At 42.0% G+C, this 20124-nt stretch overlaps 1 protein-coding gene and 1 long non-coding RNA gene across 2 annotated transcripts in view; both read right to left on the bottom strand.

The window, feature by feature from the left end:
- LOC143420772 (protein NLRC3-like) overlaps positions 1-20124 on the bottom strand; it is a 161689-nt gene that overhangs the window by 87799 nt on the left and 53766 nt on the right. The window lies entirely within an intron of this gene.
- Positions 17789-19761, bottom strand: LOC143413556 (uncharacterized). Its single transcript, XR_013094157.1, has 4 exons — positions 19741-19761; positions 18874-18903; positions 18351-18419; positions 17789-18143 (listed from the first exon to the last, which is right to left on the bottom strand). It is a non-coding gene; the product is annotated as an uncharacterized LOC143413556 (long non-coding RNA).

The raw sequence follows: 20124 nt of genomic DNA, 5'->3' as shown, positions 1-20124 counted from the left end.
AACATTGGTGCAGATTATAAGTCTGTATCATAATATCTGTTTGTTGTGTTGTTTTTATTTTGTTTTGCGAGTTGGTTATTAGATGCCGCTCCAGCCAGCCAGAGACTCCCCGCCGTAATAAACTACGTATTCTCTTATTGCTGTTACCAAGTTCCTGTGAAAAGCAGATTTTTCCCACTGCTTACATTTATGGATATAAAATAGCTAAAAGTATTAACATGCCTCAGAGAAATCACTAATAACACTAAGGGCTGGACGGATTTGATTTGCATTCTTCAAGAAGAGTGTGGTGTCATCAGCTAGCTGGCTGATGATGAGCTCCTTATCAGCTGTGCTGATTCCTTGTATAACAGGTCAAATCTCGGGGTGGAGTCTTAATCATTTTTAATTGAGCTATTGCCATTCGTGTACAAGGTTTTGATAGCTTTACAGAAAAATGCCAAATTTTTCCAAAGACTGGAAAATAAATTGATGTTCAATTGTATCAAAAGCCTTTTAAAAATCCAGGAAGAGAATGAAGCTATAGTCAGATACCAAATCAGAGTAATCAAGTAGATCTAAAACCAGTCTCATGTTCTTAGAAAGGTGTCTGTTTCTCATAAAGCCTGATTGTGTCTCATCCATAATTGTGTCCAAGAACTCTTTCATTCTGTTAGCAAGTACTAAAGCCATAATCTCATAGTCATCATTGAGCAGACAGATGGGTCTCCAATTATCAATAAGAAGTAAGTCTTTGTTTGGCTTTGGAATAAGTGTTATGAGACCCTGAGTAAGAGTAGGAGGGAGGATGTTATTCTCTACACTTCCTATGAAAAGCTGCAGTAAGAACGGAGCCAGGAGATTAGAAAATGATTCATAAAACTCTGCAGTTAAACCATCTGTGCCGGGAGATTTGTTGGCCTTAAGTGCAGAAATAGGATTACAAACGTCCTCCACAGTCAGAGGGCTGTCACAGTGACTTCTATCTTCCACAACAATAGTTTTTAGGTTTTTAATATTATTGAGAAACAGCGTTGAGACATATATATATATATATTCTACTTTTCTAAATGATTGACTATTTCAATGGAGAACCTAAATGACACGGACCCGTGTTTGTTATTACATATCTCTATTTTGAATGTGACAAGTCTATCATTGCCTGTTATTCATAGGTATTAACAGAGTTTTTGGCCTTTTTTTCCTCTATAACAGTTAATTGACTCTTTACAGTGGCCTGCTATGGTTAATAATAACATGTTCAGTCATGAGTGAAATCAAAGCTTTTCTTCACTTTAGCATTTAACATTCCCAACAATATAATGTGATACCTTAATTAAAACATGGCTAATAAAACACAATTTTCTTAATGCAAACATCAGTGACTCAACATTAGCAACCAAAGGGTTCAGTCTGCAGCTCACACTCATGTGAAGCTACAGCCTCCCCCTTTAGTCTCTGTCATCCTTCTGCTCCTGCACAAACAAAGCAAGACAAAACCTCCACCCTTCTTCTACAGGCTGGGTGAATTGTTGTGGACATTCACTAATCCTAAAGTCGGCACCGTTTTTGTCTCAGTATCAAGTCAGTTAAACTTTTAGTCGTCAGTCCGTCACAGTCCAGTCACATGCATACATCCACACACATTCATACCAGATATTGCTGATAATGGAGTCTCACGCGCAGCCTATTCGAGCCTCCATCACCAGCAAGATGACGTCATCATTTTAAAGGAAAACAGCTCCTTGTTTTTGGACTGGATTGACTCGCTGCAATCCTTTTAGGCTCAGGACTTCTCATGTGATCAATGTCACATATAAGTGAATTTCTCCCAAGCCCATTATAATCATGGAGAAAAACACTTTGCCACTGTTTCCAGTAAGAATATTTTATAGCGCTTTAAAGTTCAACCTCTCAGGTCTGGATTAAAGAGCTGATTTGTTAAATCGGGAACTCACAAAATACCAAAATATCACCACCGGTGGATCACACCTCTCAGATGTTCTTATCTCAGTGCACTGTAACAAAAGCACAAACAAACGCAACCAATAAAATACTAATAAAGTAACAAATACTGGGGCCCATTGCAAACATGTCCAAGCATAAAACCATCTTTCTCTCTCTTAGAGAAAGAAAACAATCCAAACCTCACTGATAGAATCAACCTAGTGTCAAGCAAAACCCAAAAATCAACCAAAACTTCACCAGAAAGTTTTCCTCCCTCCCGGGACAATATTGTGCAGGAATACAGGCACCGTAACTCCTTTTGCACTGACAAAAACATGTTGGATTTACTTGATTCAATAGTGGACACTGGTTGCACACAAAGGTTTTGCTTTGGCAGAAACTTAAACAACTGAGTTAAATCAACACAACCTTTTCATATTCAGTAAAGCTGCATGTTGTGTTCATAAAACACGATTGAAACATGTTCAGATGGAGTAAGTTGAGCTCCTGGAACATTTTAATCCTTCAATTGAAATTGAATGGGTCTACAACAACCACCATCCTCCTATCTCTATCCTGGTTGCAGCAGGGCTGGGAAATAACCCTGAAGTGATAGGTTACCAGGCAGGGTACACCCTGGACAGCTCACCAGTCTATCAGATAGAAACACACAGCCGTTTACATTCATGGATAATTTAGCCCAGGACCTTCTTACTGTGGAGCAACAGCACTAACCAGCATGCCAACAATGGAGGAAATACAGGAAAGCTATGATTTCCTGTATTTGAGGCAGAATTCTTTTGTTCTTGCCCTTGACAGGTTAATCCACAATAAATAGCAACAGCATGCATGTGGTGTGTGTGTCGTTGTCTGCCTCTTATAACTCCAGTGATTTTCCTGTAGTTTGAAATCTTATGCGGTGTTGACACAATAATTTGTTGTAAACCAGGAAATTCCCAACTGTGGTAGAAAGCACAGCTTAGCCTTAGCAAATGTTCAAAGAAAAGTCGTCACTTCCTGATAAATACTGTCACACTGGGGTTTTTGCAAATGATATCAGTGAGCACTGTGTGGCAGCTGGAGTCAGACAACTGAAGCTCCCACAATCAAGACCACAAACAGCTTTCAAAGGAGATTTGAAGCTTTTCTGGCAGCAAGCTTCATGATTTATGGGACTGGAACTGGAACAGAAACTACCTGATCACCAATGGTGAGCTGGCATGGAATTATTTTTATGACATTTTATCAAAGTTATAAATAAGCATGCCCATTAACACATAGTGAGTGAGCATGTTGTCTTCCCACGCAGTGAACAGCGGATGCTAATGTTTTTGTCACTTTTTACAGAGTCAAACTCAAAGTAAGGTCAGTGCTTCCACGCTTTAAACGCTGCACGCTCACACTCTCTCCACACTCGATAGATTATCCATTGTTCATCTGCACACAGCTGCGGTTTTAGTAACGCAGTAACGCAGCGTGCTTACGGGAAAGTAACAGTAATCTAATTACCTTTTTTGCAATAGTAATCCCTCACTTTACTCGTTTCTTGAAAAAGTAATCGGATTACTGCCCATCTCTGGTTGGAGCTGTGCACTTGTGGGTTCCACCTTGTGTACACGTTTATCTTTGCTGTGTGTACTTGTACCTCTGAGTGGAAGCTGAACTCTTGAGTTCGAGTATCGAAGCATCAGCTGTGACGTTAAAGTCCAAACAGCTCGTTCATTTGACGTGCAAATGAACGAAGGTAACGCCGTTTTCATGTGGATGTGTCACTGAGACACTTTCCACATCCACAGCTCACAAAATGGGAAAACTATAGAAGTATAACAATGAAGAAGTTACTATGTTACGGGTCCCAAGGATGAAGACCTCGATGACAAATATGTTACCTGTAAAAGCAGGTGAAGAGCAGAGTAAGGAAGACACGATGCGTCTCTGCTTTCCTCCAGAACGTGTCTGAGTCTGATTTATTTCACACAAATAAATGCTATAAAACACTAAACATGAGCTTTCAATATACTGTTCAGCTGGTTCCTCATTCACATCAATGACATTTACTTATTTCACAACATCAGTGAAATATACTCTTTTTAACTGGTTCAGTTTCTCAAGTTCACACTTCTTTCCATAACAGCTACATCCTTTTATCATATCAATAAACACATCACATTGTCTTCTGCAGTGTCTTACTGGCTAAACAGTTCTATTCAATAACAGCATTGGTAAATACATTACATTTGTTCCCTCCAGTAATTTACTGGCAAAATCACTATTTAGTGCATCATGAAACACAGCTTGTTGAATCAACCCATGAATGCCTCTGTTAGCTACACAGAGTTGCTCAGAGTGCTTGTGTTACACTAGCTAATCTACTCAGTCACTTTAACAGAACTATTAACATTCACATCTCACAGAACTGATTTGATTGGAGCATTACAACACGTTTGCACAGAGCATAGGAGCGCACTGACTCTGCTTCACGAGCGCTCCACCTAACGAGCGGGCTCGCGGTGCGGTCGCGCGGGACACTCCTCTGGTTTTCTCCCGTGTTTACATATAAATAACTTTGGCGGACCGCCTTAACTCTCCCATTCACATTAACGTGGGTAACCATGGTGACAATAAACAACATTTTCGGTGCGAGCACCGTGTACCGACCTGTAAAAGCAGGTGAAGAGCAGAGTAAGGAAGACACGATGCGTCTCTGCTTTCCTCCAGAACGTGTCTGAGGAAGCAGCGGAAGGTGGGCTCCACTTACTGCTCCCCGAAACCCCGGAGCAAGCACCAAAGTTCCGCCCTCACTGCTTTCTAACATAAAATGAATCCCTGTTACATGGATTTTCTATCCTCTTAAAGAAACTGAAAATAAATACATATAGCAATGAAAAATGTCCCGTTACATGAGTGTTTTACACAAAATAATATTCATGTGGTCATTCCCTCACAGGGGTGCCACAACTACACTGCTGTTTTGACAGAGACACAGTGTGTTTATCTAACTTGGCTGAAGCCAAAGTTCTCCAGACAAATTCAGTCTGTTTCTGCCAAGTGTGAACTCACTGGATGAGCGCCAGATACACAGAATCAAAAAGGGATAAATTACTTTTCTTATGTCATGTTCCCGTCACAAACTGGCTCAAGGAGAGGGGAAGCAGGAGTCCACAGATGAAATGTTCCTATAAATAAAGTGGAATTTATTCAAACTTTACCAAAACTTCAACACATCAAATACAAGCAGTTCAGCAGGGAGTGGATGTGTGTTGCATGTGCCAGGTGGATGCAGAGAGAGGCCAGGGCCACGTTCAAACCTGAACACGCTGCACAGTGTTTTGTTCCATTTGTTAGGGATGAATGAAATGCTTCCTTGAAAGGATGTGTGCAGTCACCAGTGGGCGTGGAAGCATGTGCGCCCTCATTTGGTGGGTGTGCAAGAAAAGTCCTCCTGTCACACAGCAATGCCTACATAAATCACACCACTCTGCTTAAAATAATAATGTTTAGTGAAGCAGGTGAAGCAAAGGGCTGCTTTTAATAGGCTGGGAGACCCAGGTGTGCTGCTTTAGCTGCTGAGCCTCTTATGACAGAACAGCGGAGAGTGGTAAGAAGGGAGGAGGGGGTCTGGCTGTGTTTGTGAACGATAGATGGTGTAACTTTGGGCATTTCTCTATCAAAGAGACGCTATGCTGTAAGGACATTGAGCTGCTAGCGGTTAGCATGAGACCGTACTATCTACCACGAGAGTTTACACACGTGATTATGATAGCTGTGTATGTCCCGCCCTCTGCTAACGCTGCAGCAGCCTGTGAGGTCCTGCACACTGTAACCAGCAGACTCCAAACACAGCACCCTCAGGCCCTTTTCCTGATCTCTGGGGACTTTAAAGATGATGTAACCATTTAATTATGGTTACATAGTTAATTATGTAATTAATTATGCAAAATGCAAAACGCTCAGCTGTGTCTCCAATCAAAGCTCTGTAACTTCAGAGGTGATGTTCATATGTTGACTAATGGTTTTCTTTCATTTTTGATGTACTGCAGAATATTTGTATAAAATCCAGGCCAGGAAAATCTCCTTCATGTGTTTCTGTGTTTTGTCTTCAGCTACGTTGACACAAAGGCCTCTGCTGTGACGCTCACACCTTTGATAAAGTCTGGAGAGTGTCAGCTTCCTGTTTATAGATACAAAAATATGTAATGTTGTGAACTCTGGCCGCAGCGGCGCAAGAAAAAGGAGAATTACGGGAAGCACTCACAACAGGTAAAATCAAAATAACAAAGTAAAGTACGATAAAATAAAAACCAACAAAAGAACAACACAATATACTTCCCCGTACTGTTACTGCTAACCTCTGTTAACCTAGTAACTCTTACCTTCTAACTGACAGCTGGTCAATAAACGAGCTCCATAAACGCTCCATATTCACCTTTACATGGAATATAAAGGGAAAAGAAGAAACACAGTGCTGTGTCAGCGTTAGACATATAGATATATCCTTGCTTTTAATACATTTGAAGGTGGGTGGGAGAGGTGCTTCTCCGCGTAGTCTACGGTCTCTTTGGGATCGGTAAAGCTTTTCCTCACATCACCATGGGTCACTAACAGCTTTGCAGGGTATAGCAGTCTGTACCTGACGCCGGTCATCCCACGTAGTCTTCCTCTCATATTTGCAAATGCGGCTCTGCGTTTCCAACAGAGGGAGGGAAATCTGGGAGGATTTTAAAAACCCTTATACATCAGGTTCTTGTTCTCTGCAGCTTTCAGCAGAATTTCCTCACCAATGTGGTAGTAGTGCAATCTCAAGATGATGGGCCGAGGAAGATGACTTTGTTTGGGACGCTGGCGATTCACTCTATGTGCTCGATCGATGAGTGGCTTCTCCTCGAGAGATAGCGCCTCCGCCAACAGGTGTGAACCAACTCAGTCATCTTGGGTCCCTCTGTGCCTTCTGGTATTCCTGCAGTTCTTAAATGATTCCTCCTGGAGCGCCTCAAGAGCTCCACATCTCTCATCTAACTTCTTTACCTCCGCAGACAAACGCTCCACAGTGGCCTGGAGAGTGGCGATGGTGTCAGAGTGGTTCGAGGCACAGTCCTGCAGTTCAGTCAAAGTGTTATCATGCCTGGCCACGTCGCTTTTTATGTCCGAAATTGAGGGCTGGATGCTCTGGTTCAAGGATGATATCTCGCCTCCTATGGTGGTAGAAATCTCTAATATGCAAGTGTCCAGTGCTAGTTAGTTAGTTCTAGTTCTAGTGGTTAGTGGGGCTTTATTTGATGATTCTAGTGTGTGTTACATTGTTGTCATATTGTTGAGTCGCAGAGCTGCACAGTGTTACAGTTTCAGTAGAGTCTGGTATAAGGAACTCAGATCCCTCTGTGAATAATGTTCACTGAAACTGATCTGTAGTTAATGAACTAGTCAGGATTTACACTAGAGAATGTTTCTGCCATTACATGGCCTGTATTTGTAGAGCGCTTTACTCGTCCCTAAGGACCCCAAAGTGCTTTTTTGCCCAAGGACACAACGACCGAGACTGTCCGAGCCGGGGCTCGAACCGGCAACCTTCCGATTACAAGACGAGCTGCCAACTCTTGAGCCACGATCGGCCCACATATTGTTGTCTTTTGTTGCAGACACCAAGTGTTGAGATCCTGTCTCAACCTCCTACATTCTTCCAGCAGGTTACACATTATTTTTTGTATTTGGAATCAAATATATGTGTCAGTTGGGCCTAGTGCAGGGGTCAGCAACCTTTAACACCCAAAGAGCCTTTTGGACCCGGTTTCAAATTCAAATTCAAATTTTATTTGTCACGTACACAGTCATACACAGTACGATATGTAGTGAAATGCTTGGACAACTGCTCGTGACCTAAAGAAAACAAAAAAGGAAAAGGCTATGAATAAGATAGGAAATAAATATGAAAAATTAAAAAGGGTAAATTTAACTAGGAAGGAATAAAATATAAATTAAGGTTAAAAATGAAATAACTGTACAACACAAATTAGAATGAAGGGTAAATTTAACTGGGAAGAATAAGATAAAATATATAAATTAAAGTTGAAAATAAAATAACTGTACAACAAAATACACAATACACAATATAGAACTATATAAGAATGTATGAAGAAATCTAAATATAAATAAATATATACACAATAACAGCAGCTGTACAAGTATTAACTGGAAATGAAGAATATAGTGACCAGTGTTGTGCAAAAACAAAGTCCAGAAAGTCCAGTGTGTGTGTAAGAACCATATGTGTGGGTCAGTACTGTGTGGTGGTGTGATTGAGAGACCGTATCGCCTGCGGGAAGAAGCTCCTCCTCAGTCTCTCTGTGTTGGTCTTCAGGGAGCGGAATCGCTTTCCTGACCTCAGCAGAGAGAACAGTCTGTTGTTGGGATGGCTGAGGTCCTTCACGATCTTCCTGGCCTTGGTCCAGCACCGCCTGCTGTAGATTGAGTGCAGGTCAGGGAGCTCGGAGCGGATGGTGCGCTCAGCTGACCGCACAACCCTCTGTAGAGCTCGTCTGTCCTGCATGGTGCTGTTCCCGAACCAGGTTAAGATGTTTCCCGCCAGGATGCTCTCTATGGTGCACGAGTAAAAGTTCCTGAGCACCTTGGAGGGCAGTTGGAAGTCTCTCAAGCGTCTGAGGTGGTAGAGACGCTGTCGGGCCTTTTTCACCACGGTGTTGATGTGACAGGACCATGACAGGTCCTGCGTGATGTGAACTCCGAGGTATTTGAAGCTGTCCACTCTCTCCACTGGGCACTCGTTGATGACGGGGGTCTGGTAGTTCCTCTCCTGCTTAGTGCTGAAGTCCACTATCAGCTCCTTTGTCTTACTGACGTTTAGAAGGAGGTTGTTCCTCTGGCACCAGTTCTCCAGATTCCTAATCTCCTTCAGGTAGGCCGTCTCGTTGTTATCAGAGATCAGGCCCACCACGACGGTGTCGTCAGCAAACTTGATGATGGTGGTGGAGCTGGTAGTGGCCACACAGTCATATGTGTACAAAGAGTACAGCAGGGGGCTCAGAACACACCCCTGGGGGGCTCCAGTGCTGAGAGTGGTGGAGGCTGAGACATGTCCGCCCATCCTTACTGCCTGTGGTCTGCCAGTTAGGAAGTTGGAGATCCACTGACACATAGATGAGCTGAGTCCCAGATGCTCCAGCTTGGTGGTGAGTGTGGAGGGAATTATGGTGTTAAATGCAGAGCTGTAGTCTATGAAGAGCATTTTAACATAATTCCCCCTTCTAGTGTCCAAGTGAGTGAGTGATGTGTGGAGGAGATGAGAGATGGCATCGTCTGTGGAACGATTTGGACGGTAAGCGAACTGTAGTGGGTCCAGTGTGTCTGGTAGTGAAGAAATGATGAAGTCTCTGACCAGGCGTTCAAAGCACTTCATCACTACTGAGGTGAGGGCTACAGGGCGATAGTCATTGAGAGAAGCAGGGTGGGGTTTCTTCGGGACAGGAACAATGATGGACTCTTTGAAGCATGTGGGGATCACCGACTGAGATAAAGAGATGTTGAATATCTCAGTGAACACAGGAGCTAGCTGGTATGCGCAGTCTCTTAGGATACGACCTGGGATGCCATCTGGTCCTGCTGCTTTCCTGGTGTTCACTCTCTTGAAGGCTCTCCTTACTTCATGCTCGGAGATGACGAGCACGTTTCCGGTGCTGGCAGTATCTTCCTGTCTGCAGCCGTTAGCGCCGCTAACACTAGCATTGTTGGAGACCTTAGCTGCAGCCTCGAAGCGAGCATAGAAAGTGTTCAGCTCGTCTGCCAGAGTCACGGCCGCGTTCGTCATACCGGTTGTTGGTGCTTTATACTCCGTTATTGTCCTTAGTCCCCGCCACAGGCTCCTAGAGTCACTCTGTTGGAGTTGTGACTCTAGTTTCCTCCCGTAGCGCTGCTTCGCCTCTTTCACCGCCCTCCGCACGTTATATGACGCGGCTTTGTACGGGTCCATGTCCCCCGTCATGAGTCCCGTGTTGTAGGCAGCGGTGCGGGATCTCAGAGCGTCGCGGATGGTTTTATCCACCCACGGCTTCTGGTTGGGAAACGTTGTGATAGTCTTTGTCTCCACGGTATCATCCGCTAGTTTCCCGATGAATCCCACAACCGCTTCCGTAAACACGTTGACGTCATCGTCGGAGCTGTTTCTGAACATGCCCCAGTCTGCGTCATCGAGTGCGTCCTGTAACGCGGCCACCGATTGATCCGTCCAGCGCGCGACCTTCCTCTGAACCGGAACTTCCTGTTTCAGCCTTTGTTTGTATTTTGGCATGAGGAAGATGGCGGCGTGATCAGATTTGCCAAACGGGGGGCGGGATTGTGCCTTGTAGCCGTCCTCGACCGTAGTGTAGCAGTGGTCCAGTGTCCTTTCACCCCTGGTGGGGCAGGTGATGTGTTGATAAAAGTTCGGCGCTGCGCGTTTGAGGTTGGCGCTATTAAAGTCCCCCGTCACAATAAGCGCAGCGTCCCGGTGTTGTGTCTGGTGCTGTGTGAGTGCCTCATGCAGCTCGCATAAGGCGGTGACCGTGTCCGCTTGTGGTGGAATATAAACGGCACTTACAATGACCGATGTAAATTCCCGAGGTAGATAAAAAGGACGACACATGATGGACAGTAGTTCCAGATTTGGTGTGCAGGAGCGTGTGAGAGGAACAACGTTCGCACTGTTGCACCAGTTGTTGTTCACCATTAAACACACGCCGCCTCCCCTTGACTTCCCCGAGTCCCGTGTCCTGTCCATGCGGTGAACCGAGAAGAACTCGGCCGGCTGGATGGCGTGGTCCGGCACCGCTGGGTTCAGCCATGTCTCGGTGAAGCAGAGGAGATTGCAGTCCCGAATGTCTCTCTGGAACTTTATCCTGGCCCTGAGGTCGTCAAGCTTGTTCTCCAGTGACTGGACGTTGGCGAGCAGGATGCTAGGCAGAGGTGTGCGGTGTGCACGAGCTCTCAGCCTGTTCCTGACGCCGGCTCGCTTCCCTCTAGGCCGCCGCCGCTTCCCTTTGTTCTCCCTCGAGATCTCACTCGGCCAGCTCGGATCCGGAGTTAAAAACTTCGAATTGTGAGTACATTGTATACCAATAGAAACAAGAGTGTCACTGTCATACCTAATGTACCCAATGGTGATGATTTTGCCGATTTAGAAACGCTGAAAACTAACTTAAAAAACAAAGACAAAGAAAAAGTGGTCGGAGCAGTCGTGACGGCAGCCGACCTCACCGGCGCCATCTTAACTTTCCACGCAAAGGGTCAGGGTTCGGGAAAACACTGGGAGCCGCAAATACTTTGTGACATCTAAAATGAAGATAACACTGTGTATATTGTTTTTACCTTTATGCTTTGTGTGAACAACTACAGTGTGTTGCTTATGAAATCCATGAAGTGCTACAGAGAAAATTACATTTGATTTATGTAATGAACACATTTTGAGCTCTTAAAGAAATATAACAAAGGAAAGCTGAACTACAATGATCCATGTAGCAAACACAAACTGTTATATCGCCTTTGGGCTTTTGGAGCCTTGACCTGACTTTTAAAAAAAGCGCGTTCATGCAAACATCGTCGGGTCTGCCGTGATATGTTTACAACGGGACTTCTGCTCCTGAACCTCTGCGCACAGCGTCTGCAGGTAAGGTAACTTTATTTATACCCAAAGGCAAGGTAAATTTGCTTTACAGACAAATGACAGCATTTGACATCCCTTTAAAAACACACATACCTAGTAAATATATAAAGCTCACTGTGACACATACTTTAATATTTCGAATCAAAAACAGTTCTTATTTAATTCAGTGACAGCAACGGGGACAAAGCGATTTTTATAACGCTTTGTCCTGCATCTCGGAAATAGAAACCTCCGTCCTGAGGGAAGAAGCTGAAATTCACCCCTTAGAGGATGGGAACCATTTTTAAGGATTGATAAAGCCGTCCTCTGTACCTGCTCAGAGTACAGGGAGGCTAAACAAGACTGTGGCTCAGCTATCAGACGACTGGACCATCTCACTATCTGATTCAGAGAGTTTTTCTCTGTGACAGAGGTCTGACCGAACCATGCCACCAAACAAAAGGATAAAACAGACTCAATAAAAGAACGATAAAACAAAGATAAAATTTTTTGGTCAATGTGGAAATGAACAAGTTTCCTAAGGCAATAAAGGTGCTGGTGACCCTTTTTACAAACTGATTTGCAATTTTGATCAAAGTTCAGTTTTTCATTGATTATGGTCCCAAGATATTTATATGATTGTACTTGCTCTATTTTCTGACCTTTAATTAAAGTGACTCCGTGCCCATTTTGTTGTTTCCTAAAATCAACAACCATGTCTTTTGTTTTAGATATGTTCAGCTGGAGATAAGACTCCTCCCACCACTGAACAAAGTCATCAATGACTGGGCCGTGGTTAGTTTCACCCTCTTTCAGTAAGCTGACAATAACAGAGTCATCTGCATATTTAATAATGACCCTGTTTTCATGTCTGCCCTGACACATGTTTGTATAGAGAGTGAATAATAAGGGCGATAGGACGCAGCCTTGAGGAGAACCTGTGGAGGAGAACACTGGGTCAGACAGAACCCCATTTATTCTCACTCTTTGTGACCTGTCAGTTAGAAAATCTAAAATCCAGCCCACCAGGTTTTTCCTGATTTCAAACTGTTCTAAAAGTCTCTTAATTAAAATATGGGGCTGTGTTGTATTAAAAGCCGAAGAAAAATCAATGAAAAGAAGTCTTGCAAAAGTCCCTTTACTCTCTACATGTTTAAGAATCAGATTTAGTAAAGTCAAAAGTGCGTCCTCCACTCCTCTGTTGGGCCTGTATGCAAACTGCATTGGATCCAGCTGACCTTCAGTCTCTTCATAATCACATTTCTGATGATTTTTTCAAAGACTTTCATGACAACTGAAGTGAGGCAACAGGCCTGAAGTCGTTTAGATTTAGGGACAGGAACCACGACTGCTTCTTTGCAAAGAGAGGGCACATGTTGTGTTTGCAAGGATTTGTTAAAAATAACCTGAAATATAGGCCTGAGTTCATCAGCACAAGATTTAATTAGGCGGCCACTAATATTATCAGGACCTGGCTCTTGTTCACATTGACTGTATGAAAGGCCTTTTTAACATCGCTGAGTTCAATGATAAAGTGCTGAGTATCTCTCAGTTTCTGTTTCACTTCCCAAATATCCTCGCTGAAATCAGAAGAACTAAAACGAGCATAAAACATGTTTAAAGCATTTGAAAATCTCTGTCTGAATTAAAACATCTAAAATGACCTGACTGCTGCTCTGGGGATTTTGAAACCCTGCTATGGTTTTCATACAAGTCCAGGCAGACCCAAAAGTTTTTGCAGCAAATTTGCTTTCAAGAAGGTTTTTGTCTGTTTTGCTTTCAAGATCTCGATTTTCATTTCCTTGGTAGCTGTCTGAAAATCGGTAACAGCCCCTCTTTAAAGGCCTGTCTCTTTTTCCTTAAACAGGATTTGACACTTTTAGTGACCCATGGCTTATTGTTAGCGTAAATTTTAACGCGCTTACGGGGTATAATCATGTCTTTACAAAATACTGCACAGGAGCTAGTAACATCCACCAAAGCATCGAGATCATCTCCACAAGACTGAAGACGGGGCTGTACGAAGTCACTTTATCTCTACAGACTGTAAGCTGTCGTCTGTGAGGCGTGAGCGTGTTTGTTTGAACACAGTTCACGGTGGAGAACAGCTGCTGACATAATGTGGATCCAAGATCCATAACTGGCCTACCTGGGGCTGAAAGTCTCCATAAATGCAGGCGTTTCGGCGGCTACACCGGCTTCCACGAGTGTGACGCTTATTTTGAGAAAATAATAGAATATAAATGTATTTTTATATTTCAATATCACAATAATCTTCCAATGTAGAACTACAAGTTAAAAAAGAAGTAACATAAATCAAATCCACTTCAGCTAAATACTTCTCATTTATTTCCATCTTACATGCTGTGACTGCAGCCATTCCCACATCTCTGTGAATGGGACTCATGGACATGGATCAGTGGTTGTTGATCAATGGTCCTGAGAATCTGCATAATTAAGATGAAGGAACGGAGCTCCCAGCCCATCGTTCCTGCAGCTGCTTTCAGTCTTTATGCAAATGTCCTGTTTGTAAGACTGAAACCTGCAGCTGAGACTGAAGACGTCACCTGATGATGACGACACGTTTCTCCCACAAAACGCTGCGTCCAGATGAACAGAAGCAACAGACTCACTTTCCTGGATGATTGAGATGCATCAAGACTTCATTGTGTGTTACTTCTCATTCAGCACAGACACATTATTCCTGTTAGGTCATGTCAGCTGTCACTCAGTACAAGCACAACTGTGAACAACACAAACTTCTCTTCAATGTGTCACAGAAACACTAAGTGTGAGAGCCTGTATGACACACAGGACAGACTGTAAGCTCTGCTGGCTGCACAGCACTTTGTAGCAGTTTTCCAACATGTCCTCCACCCGTGATGTCAGTGGTGGGACCCCAGTCACAGCACTCAGCACCACCTCCTTTAAATGGATTTTATAGCAGTTCCTCCCGTTACTCGGTGCAACGCTTCTTAAATGTGTTTTTGCAGGATAAAACACAGCAGGTGGTGTAGAGAGGACGTCAGCTGACGGAGCAGAGGGAGGCAGACTGTGGATAAATGACAGAGTGAGAGGAGAGCAACCATGACAGAAGCACAGGTGTGGCAGATAGAAGTGGCTTTATAGACACTTATTGTCAGTCCTCGTGCATGCTGTGGAAATAAGTGTCTGTGTCATGAGGTGACATGTGAGCTTATCTTTGGTCAATAAAGCTGAACGACCAGTTTTCACTTTGCTTGTTACGCTTGTTTAGTGACGTCTGGGTTTCTGTGGAGCCCGAATTTTGATGAGTTCTGGTGAAATCATCTGAGATCATCTGAGCATCGGTGAAGAGTCAGCAGAGAAAGTGTGGGACAGAAGTTTGCTTTGGACACATGGACTGAAATCAAAAAGTAACAAACAGGATTTCCAATGGACAGTATGGAGAAGTGAAAGTACACAAAGGCTGTGCTGGAACACGTGTGTTACACTTTTTGACAGCTGAGAACAAAACACAATATTTTGCATCATCTCTGCAGTGTCTCTTCTTTCCTCTGCTGTTGTGCTTTTAGCTCCAAACTGTTTCAAATGGTTTGTCAGCAAGCTGACCTCTGACCTCTGCAGTACTAACTCCTGACCCGTACAAAGAGCGGGCGTTTCTGACCTTTGACCTGCAGCTGTATGTCTCTCAGTCTCAGTTCTTCTCTCCGTCACTGATGGAGCAGGTGTAGTTGCTGCTGACAGTCAGTCGTTTGTTTTCTCAGAGTGAGGCTGAAGTCTGAACTGTTCAGAGCATCAGGTCTCATCAACGTGCGCTGCTGTAACGCCGCTTTGTCCTCTGAGATCACCAGGTATGAAACCTGAGTGCTGACAGAGCAGCATGTTCCCCCTCATTCACCTCCACCACCACAGCCAAGGCATGCTGGGAAACTGAGGACACACAGACGGAGAACTGAAGTGTCTGCTGTGTGTTCATCTCAGAGTCCTCACAGGTGACACATTAGCTCCAGAACACCAAGCCAGGTGTTTGAAGCCTGACAGGGATTCTTCCCATCCAGAGGGAGGATTTAGCTGCACAACAATGAACATTAGTGTGTAGTTTAGAAACACAGACTGTGCCTGCACTGCATCTAGTGAAGAAAAGTGTTACTGCCAGAGAACCAGGCTCCTTTAAAGCAGCTGATATTAAGGTTGAAAAATCAACAATAAGCTGATGTAATCAACGTTTCACAAAATGGTCAGCAGCTAAAATCTGGAGCCGTTCTTTGGTGGTAATTAACAGTTTGTTCTTGTTAGCTAATTATGTCATTAAAGGTAGCAGCAGAAGCCTTGTGTTGAAAGCCCATTCACTCACACATTCACACAGTATGTGTGTGTCTGTGTTACACTGTGGACATCCCTTCTGTTGGAGCGCCATCTTGTGGCAGGTTTAAGAAATGTTCTTCTTGTAAATCCAAACTGATGCACCTCCATAGCAGACTGTGGAGGCTTTCAGTGACATGAAGACTTGATTTATACTGTCATATTCTCCTGTTACACAAAGCACAGCACGCTGAACATGGATGAACTGAAACTCCCAGCATCTGACTGAGGAAAAGCACAAATCATTCTCACACTGACTCCTGCTTGATTTTAGATTTGCTTTCAAATCCTCACACTTTCATATGAAGCACTAAATGGGCTCCAGACTGTTTATCTCAGCTTCCTGTCAAACACACTGCTGCTCACACCGAGGCTCAGTTTACTCCTCCAGCCTGGCTTAACCTGCTGTCTGTTAAAAACAGTCCCACACTCCTCTGTTTAATCCTTCTGATCAGACTCTTTGATTTTGTATTGTTTTTACCTGAAGTTGTGTTTTTGACATGGTTCTGTCTGTGAAATAAACCTCACACACACACTGCTACAGTCCTTCATACACTTAGAAACGAAGCTGCTCCTTTCCTCAGTGCTGACACATAAAGAAGAGTTGCTTTTATATCCAACACGTCTCTGTTCCAGAAAACAGCTTCAGCAGCCTCTGAGTCTGAACTTGGAGTTGGTTATAAGCCACAGGCCTGTGTGCACAGCAATGAGGAAATATAATGCAGTAAGTGAAACATGGATGTGTGGAACAGATTATCCCAAAGGTTGATTCTGTTCATCTGGACGTTCTCAGTGAAACATTTGGTCTCTCGGTCAGGTGACTCCTTTAGTCTCAGCTGACTGCAGCTTTCCAAACCTTTGTCACTGGATCACTCACTTCATCTCCAACGTGTCCCTGACACAGACAGCTGGAGCCGTTACAGCAAAATCATTGATCATCGTTTTTAGAACATTAGCTGGTGTTGGTGGGCAGGCTAGCAGTGCTAATTGTTAGCACTAGTTCTGCTGCTCTCCCTTTGTCTCTGTTATTGTTGGTCTTTAGTGAACAATAGAAAGTGTCTTCATGAGACTGTTGCCTAATGTTCAAATGTAGATAACACCACCTGCACCAACCTGTTACACAGCACAACCCTCTGGTGTAGCTTTGCCCATACGGTAAAAAAATATATTTTAAAATACATTTTGAAATATATTTATATATTTAAAATGTATTTTAGCACATATATTTTTTGGCCATTTTTTGTATATTTTGAAATATATTAATAAAATATATTTCAAAATACAATTTAAATGTATTTAAAATCATTCAAAAAAATATAAATTTAACCCTTCATATATTTCTAAGAAAACACATTCACATGTAACATCTGAAAGAAATCTTTATTTGATGTTTAAAACATACATATAGCATATCAATCAAGCAAGGAATATTCATTTTATAAGTTTATTCTCATTACATACTTAAACATTCTAAAAGAAACACACACACATATACATATATGTGTGTATATATATACAACACCCAGCACGCCCCTGCGGGCGGTTTATCCTTCAAGCTCGGGTCCTCTACCAGAGGCCTGGGAGCTTGAGGGTCCTGCGCAGTATCTTAGCTGTTCCCAGGACTGCGCTCTTCTGGACAGAGATCTCCGATGTTGTTCCCGGGATCTGCTGGAGCCATATATATATATATACACACACAGTCTCAGTTCCCCCAGCTTTCACTGCAATCCTCAAAGCCCTTCTGGACATGCTGGGAAACCCCTTCCTTACCCCCACTGTAACAAACAAAAGTCACAGTTCTATTACTTTTATCAGAGTTAAAATAAAAATGTGATTTATGTTAGCTGGCTTCATTTAGCAAACAGATATTTCTGTTTATACAGATACAGATATTAATACAGATATATTTTACGCATAATTTTACCTCTTTTTTTTCCTAGATGGGAAGTCTATCCAGTTCACATTACAGTAATGCTAACACCCCTTTTGGTCGTCTCTCCTTACCTTCCAGCATTCATAAATCTGTTGACCTTCTTTGTCTGAGACCAACCACTACAATGCATCATCACCTATTTGTATTGGTAACTTACTTTACAACCTATTTTAATGGTTGCAAAGTAAGTTACTTGTGGTGTATGCAATTTTAGATACACAGAAAGTCTTCACTTACTATATATGGCTGTCATAGTGTCCTTATCAAGGGCAGTTCTTCACTCTGCGCCGATGTCCGTTTTGCTCTGTCCTCCTATAAAAAGCATGAACATTTGAGTGTTTGACTAGTTTTAGATTTCCAAAAATTTGATATTTGTACAACTAAACATTTGAACTACAATTATATGCTATTGAGCGATACTTTTATGGGTAATTTTTGGTAAAGAAACTGGTGACAGAGTTGTAGGCTTTTTAAAGTACTATTACCTAACCATTTGAACTGACTTTCAAAGCTGATTACCTTTTAAATTGCTGTGGATCAAAACCTCCAGTGGGAAGGCGGCCATTAGAAGAACACGCACCATTGAACCTGAAAATAACAAAAACAAACAAAAAACAGAACAATATATAAGAGTCCGGTAGGGTAATAAATCTCTTCTGAAGCAATATAGTTCATTTTGGGTGAAAAACAAAACATTCCTCTAAAATATATATACTGACATCAGCAATCAACATCATGATTGTAATTATTTCCTTTTTAGTACATCTACTGCTGTTTGCATGTGTCAAGCACTACGACTGTATCTATGCATATAAATTCACCATATATATCCAGCAAAAATGTTTTGTTATAGGAAAACAAACAAAGGCATTCAATCAGAGGTGAGAAATTAATTGGGAATATGAATTATAGGTGAACTATTCTTTACCTACTAGCAATCAAGCTTCTTTAACCAAGAAGCTTGAAATATTTGAATGTAAAATAAAATAAATAAATAAATAATAATAAAAATAACATGATGTAATTAAAATGCACAACTTACATTAAGGAAATCTGCATTTGTATCCACAGGCTAAAAGTAAAACAGTAAATGTGTTAGTGATAGTACAGGTATTTGTAAAAAAAAAAAAGAGGCAGTAACTGTGACGCTTCTAGTGGGATGCTAAATGCAGAGATTTATATTTACAGTATAATACTGCATGTACGGGTAGCTGTGTTGTGAACTGTAACTGAATATTAGAGAATCTCAGAGAAATTAAATGTATTTATTTTTTGAATTTATCAATCATAAAACTGTGTGTTTTGAAGGCCTGTTACGATAACGACTTTTTGTTGGTCGGTATATTGCCCCATAAACAATTGCGACAAGTTATGTCATTGTCATTTTAAGACCATTTTATGTCTTTGAATGTATAATCATAATATAACACCATAATAATGCAAGATCTACACACTTTCAATTGACAAACCAACATCTAATTCTTAAAGTATTTAGATCATTGAAATTAGGAATCAAAATATTAGATACCTTAAAAACTTGAATAAATAGTAAGTTTTCTAACAAATAGAAAACAATGTTATTTAATGTTATTGTTTTGTTATCATTATATTTTATTTTTGTAAATATAATGGCAGATAAATTACATCATCAACAATTATTGAGGTCATGTACATGTATTGTGTGTTAAGTCGATATATCGATTATTGTGATAGGCCTACTGTTTTGATATCATAACGAGCTTGTCAAACATGCATGACCACTAAACAATGTCTAAGCAGTAGTACTGGTCTGAATGACAACAAACATAACTAGTGTTTTGGAAAATCTGTTAGAAAACAGTTATTTCAATAATTATGATTAGCATGTGACACAGACACCGCATAAAAAACCACAACAACAAATACTTACTTTAGGAGGATGGGGGAGGGCAGCATGAGGTCGAGACTTTGACATCTGTAAGAAACAAATTCATGTATTACAAACAAGTCACTTAAAAATACATTAATGTGGCAGACTGTTCCCTGTTCAGATGCAGTGTATAAGTACAATCAGGGCTGTCACAACAATGGGGTGGGGCCAAGTGGCTGCAACCCTAGGTACAATGTGCAGGTATATATAATTACATATAATATATGTGAATAAAGCAAGAATCTGTTTAGGTTAGTCACTGTGCTGACTGATGTTTGCTAGGTTTATATGATTGCAAACTGCACAAAAACAACAACAGCAACAACATTAATGACAATGACAAACAAAATTACTTACATTTATGTAAATCTCACATTAGGAAGA

Source organism: Maylandia zebra, linkage group LG2, assembly GCF_041146795.1.
Source record: "Maylandia zebra isolate NMK-2024a linkage group LG2, Mzebra_GT3a, whole genome shotgun sequence".
Taxonomy (NCBI): Eukaryota; Metazoa; Chordata; class Actinopteri; order Cichliformes; family Cichlidae; genus Maylandia; species Maylandia zebra.
This window is presented reverse-complemented; position numbering and strand designations above follow the sequence as displayed.